Here is a 16,075-nt window from a genome sequence, read left to right on the forward strand (position 1 = left end):
TATTTTAGAGTAGAATTTTTCCACTTCACCTTGCCTATCTCAGTTCTTCAGCGACCTTGTGCTCTTTTCATGCAAGCATGGAAGGGAATCTTGACCAGGTCGAGCCGCTTTCTGTGGACCCCAGAATGGTTGGGTAAATTTGAGGGGAGGGAATGATGAGAAGGCTGCCCAGCAGAACAGGAATCAGGAATTGGAGGAGATTGTCATATTCAGGTCAGAATCCCTGGGCAGAGGCCAGGGTCTGAAGAAGGGTGTGGGGCCCTGGTAACAGGGAAGGGGCAAATAGCAGCCCAGAATTGAGGACAGGACACCAAGAGATCAGAATTGAGTTGCTAATCTAGTAGAGAAATCTTGGAATCAGAGAAGTTTGAGGAAGCACCCTCTTTTAGACCAAACTTGTGAAATGCTGATTTCCAGCAAGATGAAATGGTCTAAAATACAAGGATGGCAAATAGGTGACATCTTATGTGCTAGTCTGACTGCATGGTGGTGACCACTTGAAGTGTATTGAGGAGGCTAGTTTGTGTGTCCCCGACTAGTTTGACAGATGCTATGTCCATTAATGATGTTTGCTATGGGCAGGTCAAAGACCAGATATGTGAGGCCACATATTTTCCCGTTAATTGATGGACACTTCTAATATTTCCATCCTACCTAGCCCTGGTTTGCAGCTTATACCTAGTGCCCTGTCCACCCATAATCTTTCAGTGTTATGAACAGGTGTCATGGGACTCCTTGAAGATGAGCAACATCTTTTAATTTTCTCCCTGGGGTGAGGAGTCTAACATTTGTCCTCTTTATATACTATTAACTTAATTATACTATTAGTTTTAATTAATTAATTAGTTTAATTAGCATTGCATGTCTAAAATCTTTTTCTTTGTTAAACATTTCTCTCTTGAGGTCTAGCAGTATAGTCAATTTTATTATTATTATTTTTTTTGCAGAGAAGAACTGGGGTGTAGACCAGAGGTGTGGGGGATGAGAGGATTCACCAGAGACAGAGTGGGGAGCAGAACAGGTGGACTTACTGAAATATACTGCTAAGGGGAGCAGCGGTTGAGACAGGAGAGGTCTGCCACACCATAGGTGGGTCAGCTTCCTGGCTGGCCTCAAAGTCAGGCTGTAGTGGTGATAGCACTGAACCTTAATCCCTAGGCCACCAGGGAGGCCCTGCATGTCTAAAATCTTTTAGATAGAAAATAAAAGGGAGCTTTAATATGGAGAGGCTGTGCTTAAATATTAACCACCATCTTTGTCCACATGGCCCTGGGACTCATCCCTCACATTCTTTCAGGGGAGTGTGAGCAGCCTGGCAATCTCGGGGATGTGATCGTGAGGAAGCAAGATGGTCCATGCCATACTTCAGGCTCTGCCCTGGGATAAACTCTTCCTTTTCCAGAATGATTAGGAGTGGATCCTTGATGTACACTTGGTAGGTGAAATCAACTATTCTAAGCACAACAGATTGTCATGGGGTAAGTATGGTCCAGCCCCTGTCCGCCAGGGGCATCTTCTCTAGGGGCTCATGTTGGGAGGACCCATAGCAGGAATCTTTAGTTAATAATAACTAGGGTAGCTGGTGAGAAGGGCCAGCACAGTGGACTACTTACTAGTTCTTTTGATAGCGGTCATATGGGTATAGTTGTGTTTGGTTGGAGTGGGTGTGGGAGCAGGGAGGGTAAAATCCATCGCGCCTTCCATTTCATCTGCACGCCTGAGACTGATCGAGTTGCATCTTTGAACTTTTTGGTATTTCTCCAGGGGTAGATGTCAAAACCTATCCCCTCATCTAGGAAACAGTGTGTGAGATAAACACCTGGGATCAGACCTGGGTGTTTCTCTAACTGCATCATTGTAAGAGTTCGGTGAATTACTTGATCTCTTTGAAATTCAGTTTCTTCTTTTTTTTAAGTCTGTAAGGTGAGGTAATAATGCCGGTTTTACCATCTAATGGGATTAAAACATATTAATAGATATGAAAAGTGGTTTATAAATTATAAAACCTTGGAAAAATGCAAGGGTTTATTATGACATTAAACATGAATAATTGATAGGTACAAGATTCCTACCTATTGCATTAAAATAGGAAAAATTGAACCTCTTTTGCATGGGATGTTCACTCCATATTTTATTTAACTAGTTAAAGAATCCTTAGTAGCACCTTCCACTCTTTGATGATGCTCAGCTCCCAATCAATAGTGAAAACCATTGAGCAATTTTAGCAAGGCTGGAGAATTTTCCTCCTCTCTTCCATGGGCAGGTTGCTCCATGGGAAGAGGGGACTGACATTTGAAGATGAGTAAGGGAGAGGTGCAATCTTGGAGTGAAAACTCAGGCAGAGTGTAGGGTGAACAAAGTGAATAAGGCTTTTTGCACCCTCTCGCCTTTAGCCTTTACAGCTGTCACATGTAATCTGCACGTCCAGGTTGCCTGGATGCCAGGGACCGAGAGGTGTGGGTGCGAGGCATGTGTACCTGTGATCATGGGCACAGGCATGTGCATGTGCGTGTGTGAGGGCACCTGGGTCAAGAGGCGAAGGATATAATGATGGCGTCACTCTGAGGCGAGACAGTGAGACTGAGAGGGAGAATGCCAGAGAGACCACCAAGATTGCTGTCATCCTGCTGGCTGGTCTGTCCCCTGACTTAGCATTAAAGGCCTGTAAGATCCACGAAGACGCCAAGATTCTTGTAGGGTAAGTAAAGTTTCAGGCTTTTCTGCCTTCCCACAATTAGGATAGATGATGGATCCTTGCGGTCCTGAATGCATGCCTGATGGCGGGCACCTGGAGTAGGGTATGGGTATATGTAGATAGGATTCACCTGGGCTAAGACTGGGCTTATAAGGGCGGTGTCACGAAGATGCCAGCAGAGAGCAGAACCACGAGAGAAGCAGAGAGAATGCCAGGGAACGCCGGAGAGCTGAGAAAGAGTGAAGACTTGCTGGGGGCTGGGAGGCCTGCCAGCCTTCTGGCCCCCTAGTACTCTTGCCTGCTGTGTACCTGGTAAACCCCAATAAAAGCCTGCAGATGTCACTGAGGGCTCCAGGACTCTCTCCTTTACCCCATCTGCTTGGATCATAGAAAAAACCTGCCCTGTGTCCTCCTGCCCTTACAATTCTCTTTTCATCTGCAAGAACCAATGGTGAACCTGCCTGGCCTGGGGTGCAGCACAACACAGAGCTGACTGGCCCACAGAGGCCTCAGTCTTTGGTAAGCCAATTGGGCAAAGGAATGACTATAGACACTAGGATAAGAATTGAGATTGGTTGTTTGGAGCAACCGATTCCCTTCCCTGAAGCTTGCCAGGACTCAGGTTTTTTGTTGCTAGCAGACTTTAGATTAGGGAGTTTCATTGCAAATTCTGTTTTGCTAATTTGGGCAGAGAAAGGTATTGTCCCATTTGAATTCAAGATGCTGAAATTTGGTGCAAGCATATTTTGAGCTCAGCATATCAAATGCTGTGCTACTAACTTGGTTTTAACTTTTGTTTCCTACACATAGAAGAAAAAAAAGATTGCAAATGTCGTTTGCTGTAATGATTATCTCCAGTGAGGAATTCTGTCTGTGGTTATTTCCTTCCCAGGTTAACTCACTGGAGCCTGTGTATTTGATCACCAAAATGGCCTCCTCTTTTTTTACCGTGTTAATAACCTCATTGAATAGAAATAGAAATAGAAATAGAAAAGCTTTGATTTCTTTCTAGGCTAGGTTATTATTTTTCTGGCACTGAGAAGTGTTGGTTTAAGATTCTGCCACATTAAAGACATGGCAGATTCCATCTTGGAAATCTCCAAGCTTGGGACTGCTCAAAACGATGGGACCAGAATAAATACTCTTGGCCCACCTGTGGGAAGCAGTTTGTTTAGATCAGAAAGAACCAAAGAGGTGGGCTGATGTGGAAACTCTAAACCTGTCCCATGTGTTTTAGGCACTTCTGAAAAAACAAACAGCTCCATATTTGCAATTACAAGGTCAAAGAGTCACACATTGGCCCCAGTGCCAATTTAGCTGAGTCCTCAAGCAGTCAGCACTGTTAAGAGTATGTGCACACTTAATCTCTGCACCTGGAAAAAATAAAAATACAACAAGGAAGCAAGCACAGTGCATTTGAAGCCAGATTGGGCTGTAGTGACAGTGTTCAAATTCAGAGCTCCTGAGCTGTGTGTACACTCCAGATTTGGAGGAATATTTGGAAAGCGTGCATCTTGATGGGCCCATCTCCTTAATCCCTATCTCAGGGGCAAGATGAGTGCTGTGCAAAGCCCAGGATGGACCTGGCTTCCTGGAACTCTATTCCCACGAAAAGGGTCCCATTGACCACATCATCTTTCTATTTCTCTTAAGCCAGCTGGTTTATCTCCTGAAATTCAATCTGCTCCCCCTCTTTTTTCCCCCAGATATGTCAGTGCACAAAAGAGGCTCGTGAAAAGAAACAGCTGCACGATACCAGCAGGAGCTGCTGCAGCTACAGATTTGAGGTATGCACCTGCGTGGCGTTGGGTGACGGGAGCTTTGTCAGGGAAGAGGGTATCATGGACCATAGGGACTCTACAGCCAGAGGGGTGGATGCTCTGGGGGTGGCAAATTGGATACCCCACTGCTCACCTGGAGGTCACGGGATCACACCTGACTTGAATTAGTCAAAAGGATTCCAGGATGAGGGTTAGTTGGTTGTTTATGAATGAAATGATTAGCTAGTTGCAACAGTCCTAATAAACAGATTGTCCATATCAATGGCATCTATTCAGTGAGCCCCGAGTGGACAGTTTCATTTTGGTAACCCTCAGGCAAGAGAGGCAGGACTGACGAGACATGGGATCCTGTCAAGAGTCTGTCCTGTGTCAGTGAGTTGGCTAGGAGCTACTAGAGGATTTTGACCTGAGGATGACATGATCTCACCCAGACTGCTGTGTTGGGGATAGACTGTAATTGAGTAAGAAATTGTGGTTGCTGGAGTAGGAGGGTATTCCTGAAAGCAGGGAGAAGTTATGGGGTATATTTTGAAGGTTTAAGTGAAGAGTCAGTGACAGAAAGGGAGTAGAGAGAGGATGACTCTGAGGGTTTGACTTGCAAAAACAGGAGGGCTGAGTTTCCAGCTACTGATGTGAGAAAAACAAATTTTGGGGGTGGGAGAGAGTCAGGATAGCAGTATCAGTTGTGTCTATTAGACATCCAAGTGAAGAGAGTGAGTAGACATTTGGACCTGACCCAGAAGCTCAGAGAGAAGGTCTAGCTAGAGATAACAAGCTGGGAGTCCTCAGCAGGTGACTGAAATAACAGGGACTGAATGAGATTGCTGGGGAGTGGAGCAAGCAGAGAAGAGACCCAGGCGTGAGCCCTGGGTCCTCCAGTATGAGCAGGTTGGGGAGATCAGAGGTGCACCTGGAGGAGATGAGAAGGAATGTCAAGAAGTAGGAGGAAATCTGGAAGCGCGTGGTGGTCTGGAAACCGAGGAGCAGAGTATCCTAAGGGGGAGGAAGCGAGCAGCCATGTCCAAGGATGGAAACTGACCCCTGAATTTAGCTGCATGGATGTCACTGGTGACACTGACAAGAGCAATTCTGGCAGCATGATGGGGGTCTCATCTGATTGGGGTGAGTGCAAGCGAAAGGATTTGGCAAAGGAGAACTGGCAACTCATACAAGGAGTTTTCTAGAAATAGGAAAGCAGAGAAATGGGGTGGCATTAGAGGGAAAGTAGAGTGAGGAGGGGTGTGTGTGTGCGCGTGTGCACACTCACATGTGCATGTGTGCATGATGGGGAAACTATCAGGCCAATGGGAATAAACCAGTGGTGAAGGGAGCTTTTGATAAGAGAGGTGAGAGAGGGGTGGGTTGTTGGAACTATGTTCTTGAGTGGGATCCAGGGTTTAAATGGGGAGGCTGGCCTTCTCTGGGGGCAAGAGTGGCCCCTCCACAGTAAGGGTGGGGCAGGATAGAGTTTATGGGAGCTGAGGCTGGTGGGTGGGTAGAGGCAGAGGCGGGAGACTAGAGCAGTTGTTTTCTGAATGCTTCTGTTTTCTCAGCGAGGCAGGAAGCAAGGTCAGCAGCTGAGAGTGGGGATGGGAGAGCTGGTGCTGGAGACAGACAGAGGGTGCTGGAGGGGAGAGGATGATGATCTAGGATTGGGGCAGGGTGAGAGGAAGAGGGAATGAAGTGTGATGTCCAGGAGTCATAAGGATCTACAGCTCAGATGAAGTTATGGAAATGAATTTCATGGCGACTAATGGGTTCTATGTTTTTCGCTGGCCATGTTCGGCTGTGGTGCAGTGGAGAGCAGGTGAAGCGTTGGATTTCTGGGGTTTCTAAAGGAATTCTACAAAGCAGGAGAGGGACCTTCAAAGATATCTCTTCTTTTTTCATTAATATACATACTGGTATGGGCCTATCAATCAAACTACCTAACAAAATATTGTTAGTGGGTCATTACCCACAGTTTGAAAATCACTGATCTAAATATGGATTTTTTATGTTTTCTTACTACTTGACTTTTTTTTTTTTTAACTTTTTTTTTATTTTTATTTTTTTTTTTATAGAGGCATGCTTTATTTATTTGTTTGCTGGTTTCTTTGTTTGTTTTGTTTTATACATGCACTGGGTATAGTCAGAAGCGCGGGAGGGCGAGAGAATTCACCAGAGCCAGAGCGGGGAGCAGAGCAGGCAGAAGGACCGAAGTACACTGCTGAGGGGAGCAGCGGGCGGCAGGAGAGGTCTGCGCGCCATGTGGGACCCTCCTCTGGTGGCCGGGGAGCAGCCGGGGATCGAACCGGCGCCGCAGAGGCCGCGCGCAGCTTCGCAACCCAGCGCTCAACCGCTGCGCCACCGGGGAGGCCCACTACTTGACTTCTTAATATAGACTTAGCCCTCAGTGAGGATTTATCTGAAAACCCACCACATAATTATTGAGTGCCCCTGAGGGACCTAGCACAGTTTTTAGTGCCATTAGGGGAGACAGAAGAGGGAGAAGACATAGTATGAGTCAGCTGTGGGTTGGTAGACTCATCAACTGCTTCTCCATCATTAAACCCCTTGGGTCAGCTTTCGATACTTGAAAATGATGCCACATTGTTTTGTTACTTCCCAAATAGTCGACTGGATGCCAGGGGGCCTGACACCCAAGATGTCCACCTTCACATCAATCTGAGAACCTCTGTTCTCTACATGTGATCACATCACCTGACACTAAGATTGTCACCTCCTTTAACATGAACAGTAAACTCTATTAATGCATCCTAGGATAGTATCCACTTTTTATGCAACCTTGGCAAATTGTTAGTTCATGCTGAATTTATGGCTTGAGACTTTAAAATGTCTTAGTTTTCATCCTTTTAAAAATTATATATTTAATTATTTTGGGGAGGGGGGAGTATGGAGTAAATGAAAAGCCCTTTCTATAGGAGTTTGGGGACTGTATGTTTTGGAACTGTAGATACATACTGAGTGGGGATCAAGTTAGGGCATTGGTTCCCTCAAATTTTGGTTCAACTCAGAACACACTGGAAACTGTGGGCAAGAGTCTAATGCAAAAAGAAAACACTTTGTTTCTTCATCTTTTTGTTCTGTTTTTGGTCTTTGATTTAAAGGGAAAATCAGTGAGAACAAAGGTGATGCGTTTTACCCCATCTTCTAACTACATTTTAATTTGGTATAAAAGTTCATTTCTCTTGGTGACATTCCATGTTTACAGGGCCAGACGTGGCATTTGCATTTTGTTAATGGCCGGTTGCTTTGTGCTAACGTACTTGCCACGATGCAGTGGGGCTTGCCTTTCCAGGCAACAGTTAAACCAGCAGGAGACCACTTGTGTGCAATTTGTTGGAATGAAATCTACATTTTGGGATTAGATTACTTAGGAGTGTCATTTTGCATTGAGTCGACTTTGTGGGTGGTCTCCCATAAACCCTGCATGTACAGCAAGTGTCAGCCCTGATTATCTCCAAGCAAGCCTGTAATGACTGCACAGCGTGGTGTTTACAAGAAGAAACCAGCTTCCCTTAACTTTTAATTCAGGGAGTGCAGGGGCATGGATGAACCCTCAACAAAGATGGCAAAGGGTCCATGGTGTAACCATTCTTGAAGGGATGCTCTTAACTTTGTCCTTTCTAGAGTTCAGGATATTAGATGCCAGTGTCATGGGGTGCAGCAGTTAGGACATTTGTTTTTAGTGATGACTAAAGGAACTGTTTTATCTCCAAATATCTAAGGACGGACCGAAGGGCTAGGAAGAGGACTGATCGGTGAGTGAACTGTACGGTTGGCTGACGCATGACTATATGCAGGAAGTAGTCATGTCCTGGGGCCTCCACCATGTCATTCTGATGGAAGAAGTGGTTCTCAATCAAGGGTGATTTGCCCTCCAGGGGATGACTGTCAAAGACTGGAGATGGTTTTGCTGCCATAACCAGGAGGGTGCTCCTGCATCTAATGGGGAAAAGTCAGGGATGTTGCTGACCAGCCTGGGATGAGCAGACTGCTCTCTTGTCCTCCATCGAAGAATGATTGTGCCCAAAGTTTCCATGGTGCTGAGGCTGAGGGAGCCTGCTTCAGGGGACTGGGCTGTGAGGGTAGTGCATCCTGCCCTCTCCCAATCTTCCTCAACCTGTTCCATCCACTGGTCTTTCCTGCCTCCCTGCTGTGTGGAATCCTCACAGTCCTGGTGCTACAGTATCCCAGAGCCCAGCTGATGGAGTTTGACAGATCTAGGTTAGATCCCAGCCTCATGCCTTCATCTTGGGTAACCTTGGAGGCAAATCACATAATCCCTCTGAGCCTCCTTTACAAAAATCTGAAATACCAGGGGCTGCAGTTCTTGGTGGAAAGGATTAAATTTGGGTAAATTCATCAGTATTTGGTCTGCTAGGGAATAAATACTTCACAACATTTTTATCATTGCACATTGTTGCTTGTAATTACTAAAGTTTAGTTTTCCCACCTTTAAATATTCCAGCAATCTCTTCTTACTGTGCAAAATTTATAAAAAAGATAAATAAGCAGGAGAAAAATGAAAATAACTGCAATGTCTGGTGATAACTACTGCTATTTCTTATTCTTTCTCTGTCTTATGCCATGTATACTATTTAGTGACTTGCTTTTTAGGTTTAATGATGTATTAGGAACATCCCTCCATGCCAATAAATATAGATCTAAATCATCTACATCGTGGTTTTAAAAAGCAGCCTAGTATTTTATTGTATCGATGAACCATGATTTACTCAATCAATCCCTTATATTCTTGGACATGGAGATCGCTACGGTTAGTCTTCAAAGCCCAGAGCCTGGCTTGCTGAGTTGTACAGAGTTCATGGCTGTGTTCTAGAAAGCCGCCCATTCCGTGCTCACTGGCTGTGTCCCTAGGTCATTGCCTCAAGATATGTCCCACTCCTGCTCTGTGAGGGAAGTAGTGAAATTTGTGCTCTTTTTTTTTGTGATACGGCATCATACAGTGGTTCAGTGCTCAGGCCTGGGTTCAGATTCCAGCTCCTCAGCTTGAGTGAGTAATCTCACCCCCCAGCCTCAGTTTCCACATCTGCATAATGGTGAGGCCAGTTGTGACTGTACCACAGAGCTATTCTGGGGATGGACTGAAGTAGGATATGCAAAGGTCTGGTCTGTCATCCTCCCTCAGTATATTCTGACTTGTATCAGCCAGGAATGGAAGTTTCTAGAAGTTTTTCTCCTTTACTCAGAGTTCCATGCTGCTATGTGTCAATTATCTAACACTATCAAGCAGCTCCCCACTCTCCTCAGACAGCAGCAGCTGGAGTTGGAGATTTCTACTTGCTGCCTTTCTGGCGCTCTAGCTTTTAACTACTGTGTATTAGTTTCCTATTGCAGCTGTAACAAATAACCACCAACCTATTTGACTATAACAAATTAGCTATCAGTGGCTTATCGTAAATACAAATTTACTATCTTACAGTCCTGGAGGACAGAAGACCAAAATCAGTTCTTTTTGGGGGGATTTATTTTAATTTAATTTGAATTTTGGGGTTATGTTTTTGCTCCTCCATATGTGCACATGTTCCACTCACCCTCTATTAAACCACCTGTGCCAATACCCCTTCGGCCTCCCTCCCCCAGCTCCCTCTGGAAACCATTAAATTCTTTCACTAAGACCAAGATTTATTCCTGCTGTATTTTACCTGTGCATGTTTTTCAAATTCAGTTTTTCTGGGCTAAAATCAACACATTGGCAAGGTCATCTCCCTCCTGGGCACCAGGGAAGACTCGGTTCCTGCCTTTTCCAGCTTCTCTTAGCCACTGACATTGCTGAGCTCGTGGCCTTGCATCGCTGGCTCTGTTGTCATAGCTCCTCTGCCTCCCGCCCTCCTGCCTCCCACTTCCAAGGACACATGTGACTACACTGGGCCCACCACATAATCCAGGATAACCTCCTCGTTTCAACAACCCTAACCTTCCTCCCTCACATCTGCAAAGTCCCTCTCGCCCTGCGGTGTAGGGATGAGAAGGAGGACATTTAGTGAGCCTGAGTGTGCCCTTCCATGGCTCACCCTCTGGAACTTGGATGTCTCTGGGAGCTGAGAGCCTGGGGACACTTGACAGGCATGCAGCACACCTGACAGGTGTCTGAGTGCTAGGGTCCCTGCCTTGGACCAAGTCCCATGCCAGACAGTGGGAGGGCACAGGAGAACACTGCCCAGAGAGAGGTCAGCTGCCTGGGCGCTGGGCTTGTCCAGTTCCTCAGCTTCTCTCCTGACCCCCATGGTGCCTCTTTGTTCCAGAGTCCCTTGGGTTCGTGCTCTGCTGCATGTCCATTAGTTCTTACCTAGAATCTGCCGGCATGCCTCACCCCTCAGCAGGCTCCTCTGTCCTGGAGCAAGCCCTCCTGCCTGCCCCCCTCCCTTCACATGGCCTGCCTTCAGTAAGAGAACAGGGGGCACCTTCCTGATGCCAAGGGTACATTCCCAGCCTTGGGCTTCCAGGCTGCCTTGTTCCCCAAAGTGTAATTCAAGGGGCCCTGTTCACTCACAGGTTCACGCTGACTCCCCAACAAGAAATACTGCCAAGGGTCATTCTTCCTTGACCTAGTCTAGCCCCTGCTTTCCTCTGCCCAGCTCCAAATGTCCTGCATGTCCAGTGTGGCCCCCAGAGCCCCTCCATTGCCTGCACACATGAGGTTCAGCAGGATGCCAAGATGCTCACATCATCACTGGGCCTTCGGATGTGGGTGCTCCTGGGCAAGTGTGACGTTACCCCAACATGAAGTTGACAGGTGGGATGGATGACTAGCGAGAGCTTCTGAACCTGTGGCTAGCCCAGTCCTTCCCTAGGCGCCCATTCCTAGAGACTCTCTTAGGAAAGCTTCTTGCACATGACCTTGGGTGAATGGGCCCCCATCAGAGCCCCTCAAGTCCTTCCCAGGTCTTCAGCTCCCCTCACTCCCCCAGAAAGCCCTGTTCTTCTTAGTCTCCTGCCACAACTCTATTAGGGAGGATAGAAATCACCCTTTCTATTAGAACCTCAGACCCTAAGGAACATAAATTTGCCTTTCCCTAGCAGGGCAGGCTGGTTGCTTAGAAGCTTGATGCTCTGATTTTTAAGCAGCAAGAAAGCAAGTTACATTTTGATATAAAAATCAGGTTGACTCTTCCTATCCTTCTAGATCGATCCTACTTTCTCACCCTCAGGCAAACAAGAATGCCTGCCTACCCTCTCCCACTTCCACACATTCTTATGTCTGTTTTTTATTTGAGTTTTTCAAGATTTGCTTGGGATTACAGAATCATTAGCTGAATATAAAGAAAGAAAACATTCACCCATGACACCACTGTCATTCCTGACAAATTAAGCTATTTTTATTTTTTCCATGTTCCCTTCCAGTTTTTGTCCCCATGAACATATAATTTAAATAGCTGTAATCATAGTGTAGCTATCATTTTGTGTTCTGCATTTTTCCACTTAGCATTAATTATATCATAAGCCTTTTTTCCATGTGGCTGCAAAGTCATCGTGATTATCATTTTTAATGACTGTAAGAATTCATCAAGAGGGAAGCAGGTGGTTTAACCCTGTTTCTGTTGTGGGGGTATTTGTGAATCCTTTGGGGTTGCCTTGACTTCATTGTCCTTCTCCTGCCCTCTGGGCTGGCGGGGGAGGAGGAGGGAGAGAGGAGCAACCCCTGGAGAAGCAAGCAGAGGCAGTTAAAAGTGCCTGCTTTACACACATTCACAGTTAAGACTCGTAAAGAAACAGCTGGGAGGAAGCCTGGACGTTCCCCATTTGTGCCTCCTCACTAATGCCTCTTTTCGAGAATGCCTCTCGCCCTTACATTTGAAATGATTTTCAATGTCTGAGAATAGGAAACAGCGTGAAAACTTAGTTTTGTAAGTTGTAACTTCCCTAGCCATCCAAATCAACTCTTGCATGTTTTTCTAAATTTCACAAATATACAGTTTTGGTTAATCTAATACCTAGAGCTGACTAGTGTTAACTTGAGAGGATTTCAACTATGACAATGTTTCCCAAAGTTCCAAGAGTTCTAGGCTGACAAGATGCTCTATAAGACAAGGATTCCTTGATAAAAAATTGTTTAATATACTGCATGCTTGATCCCTTCCTGGGGTATTTATGATGCACATTAATATATTCAAGCTTCTGAGAAGTCCTGCAGGAATGAAACTATTTGAAATTGGTTGACCCAGTGTTTCCAAGGCCACAGGTTGCTTTTGTCATGTGGTACTTCTTCCCATCAGAGTCTATTTAGGAAAGCCAGAGAGGGGCAAGGTAGGTAAGCCAGAGAGGGGCAGCCACTGAGATCTGGTTGAAATAGTGTTGGGAGAGCTGGAAAAAACTAAAAGGCTTTGTGTCCTGGAGCTTCATAAGCATAGGAAATGGCTGCAACTGCACAGTGTGGGGGTGGTGTTACCAGAATGAGGGTCATATTTGCTTCTGCAATTCTGGGGCCAACTCACAGAAGGCTGAGCTCTGCAAGGTGGTGTGGTGGAACACAGATGTCATGGGGAGATGCTTTACCCCTGTGCTGGCATGATGGAAGTGACTTGAGTGGTGAGTGTCCACAGCTCTCCCTTGGAGGGGTGTCATCCTCTGGGACAGGCAGAATTCTGATCCCTGTGATCTCTGCCCCCTGGTGTCATGCCTGTGAATATGTCATATTACTTGTGAAAGGGACTCGGCAGGTGTCATTAAGGTTACTAATCAGTGGGCCTTATATAGGAAGCTTATCCTGGATTACCTGGCGTGGACTCATATAATCTCATGGGTTTTTAAAAGTAAAAGAGAGGGGGCTCCCTGGTGGCGCAAGGGGTTAAGCACCGCACTATGATACAATCCACAGCCTCTGCAGCACGAGTTCAATCCCCGGCTGGCCAGGGAGAAACCCACATGGCAAGGCAGACCTCTCCTATCTCGCCTGCTGCTCCCCTCAGCAGTGTTTTTCAGTCAGTCTGCCTGTTCTGTTCCCTACTCTGTCTCTGGTGGATCCTCTCACCTCCCCCCACCCCCCACATCTCTGGCCTGTACCCCAGCTCTTGTATGCATAAATAAATAAATCTTAAACAAAAAGTAGAAGAGGAACACAGAGAAATAAGAGAAATTTGGAGTATGAAAGGATTCAGTGTGTCCCTGCTGGCTTCGAAGATGGATGGAGCTGTGAATCAGGGAATGCAGGCATCTTCTGGGAGCTGAAAACAGCAATCAATGGACAGGCGGCAAGGAAGCCTGGGATCTCAAACCTACCACCTCATGAGACTGAATTTTGTCAACAGCCTGAATGAGCCTCGAAGTAGATTCTCCCACAGAAGTTCCTCCCAAAGAGGAGCCCAGGTTGGCCAGGACTGTGACGTCTGCTGTGTGAGACCCCAGGCAGAGAACCCACCACCCTCACTGGACTTCTGACCCACAGAGCTGTAAGACAGTCCATGGGTGTTGTTTTAAACCACAGCTTAAGTTTATTGTAAACTGCTAGGGCAGAAATAGAAAATGAATGCACTCTCTCATCTTCTGTGCTTGATATTCTTTCTCATTTGTGGAGTATAATTGGAGGCCCATTGGCAAGGGGCTGTGGGAAATGTAGTTTGTGGGGTCCCAGCTCCTGCACAATTTGGCACAGAATGTGGGGGTGAAGGCGAGGAGCACAAGGTGTATCTCTGGCGCAGCACCTGTTAACATTCGGTGGGATGAAAACTAGGAAAACCACTCTGGGGAATTCTGCTCGGGATATAGCAGAGTTGGAGTTGTGAGATGGGTATTTGACCAAAGATGTTATGTTCTTGGCAATTTTATGAGGCTCCCAAAGAGGTGCAGTAGGGTGTTGTGGAGAGAACCCACAAGCAGATGGAGTCCATTCGCCCTTGGGTGGCTTGGCATGTCCTCTGCGTTTGCCTGTGTGGAGTGGAGGGCGTTCAGTAGAGCATCTTTTATTTCCTGTCCTCTCAAGCTCTAAAATTTTCCTGTGTGGAGAATCATCTTACTCTTCTAAATGAGTGTGAGTTCTAGTTAAATGCCTGTAGTCATATTTATGATTGATTTGATGCTGAATTCTTGATAAACAAATAGGACTCCCAATCATGAGGCTGTTGCTAAGGGTAATTATGATCCAGTATGCAGTTGGATGCTCACCAAGATGGGAAAAATGGATAGATGCAATAATGATCATTGTTGGCCCCAAATGATAATCTTTGGCCCCAAGTAAAGTAAATCAATTTTTATTGCCAGAACAACTGATGGCTATGCTTGGGGCTCTACATGAGTGCCGTGGGGGATTAGAGCAATGAGTCATGTTGTCCCTGGCCTCAGGGAGAGTCTAGTGTAGCTGAAGTGACACGGTGGACTTGAGAACATAATTGGATCACGATAGGACCGAATAGAACCTTGTCTTAAATTATATCACAGGTTTATGTCAATTTCTTGTTACTGCCCTCCCAGAGGAGACCTTTCCTTTTATCTTTCTGGAGCACAGAGAGAGGCACACGCCTCGTAGCTGTAGTGCCTCACCGATGGGCTCCTTTGGCTTTGCATTCTCCCTGGTTTGGCAAGGGAAACTGGTCTGTGAAGCCACGGGTGGTTTTCATGAGTGCTTCCTGGTAGGGTGTGAAACACAGCTTGCCACCCACCTTGAGTAGGTTGTTTCTGGAGGCATTTGAAAGTAAAACAAAGTACCCTGCCATTAATGGAAAGCTAGAATTTTCTATGTGCTTGTACTTCTGACAGGTAGGTTGATGCTGTCACTGGCTGTGTGTGCCTTTTCAAAATGCATGTTTCTACCTTGTTATTTCTGGGTGGATTAATTCCGAATGCTCCTCTTTGGTATGTAGTGATGCCAGGGTGCAGAAGCAGCAGCCCTGCCTTCCAGGAAACTGCGCATCTGCACAGGTGGCTGGAACTGTCATTTTGCACCTGGATATTCAGAGGTCACGGAGATCTAGCCTCTGAGTCTTATACCTCTTTGATGTTAGAAACACCTTTAAATGTTGCATGTTCAATATTTCTTGTTCTTTCCTGGGAGGCTGATTGCAAAACTTACAAAATGGGACATGGAACACATTTTGCCGTTTCTGTCACAGGGACACCGTTTCTCTATGAAAATATGGAAAAAAGGCATGGAATTGGGGGGTATTGCCCGGGATTGAGTCCCTATGTTTCTTTGGACAAGTTTCTTCTGCTTCAAGACTCAGTTTTCTCATATGTGAAGTCAGGGGTAAGCAACCTGATAGGGTGCTTACATCCATTAAGTCCAAAAATGCAGGTAGAGTGTTTAACACAGTGTCTGTTATATAATAAGTGCTTAATACATGTTAGCTAACATTATCATCACCTTCATGTGTGTGATCATCATCACCACCACCACCATCATCAACTTCACGGTCATTATTATTATCACCACCACCACCATCAAGAACGCCACCAGCAGCAGATTCCTGCCCTCCCAGTGACTCTGTAGGTGCTTGATACACAGCAATATCTGGCGATAGGCAGACCTCCGCTCTGTCCTAGTCTTGGCTGTAGCCACTGTACCTCTAAGGACTAGTGTGAGTTTCACCTCCTCCTAACCATGATGCATGGCTGCTTCTTTGCATTCCATCCTTTCATGGCT

General features: G+C 46.0%; 1 long non-coding RNA gene across 1 annotated transcript in view; it reads left to right on the top strand.

Moving 5' to 3' along the window:
• Positions 1-3,013: 3,013 nt before the first annotated feature.
• Positions 3,014-16,075, top strand: part of LOC129146660 (uncharacterized) — a 30,390-nt gene continuing 17,328 nt past the window's right edge. Inside the window, exons 1-2 of the long non-coding RNA XR_008553655.1 lie at positions 3,014-3,214; positions 4,402-4,482. This is a non-coding gene — a long non-coding RNA (uncharacterized LOC129146660). The remainder of the gene's footprint in view (positions 3,215-4,401; positions 4,483-16,075) is intronic.

Source organism: Talpa occidentalis, unplaced genomic scaffold (assembly GCF_014898055.3).
Source record: "Talpa occidentalis isolate TD23 unplaced genomic scaffold, MPIMG_talOcc4v2.1 talOcc4.3, whole genome shotgun sequence".
In the NCBI taxonomy this organism is placed as follows: Eukaryota; Metazoa; Chordata; class Mammalia; order Eulipotyphla; family Talpidae; genus Talpa; species Talpa occidentalis.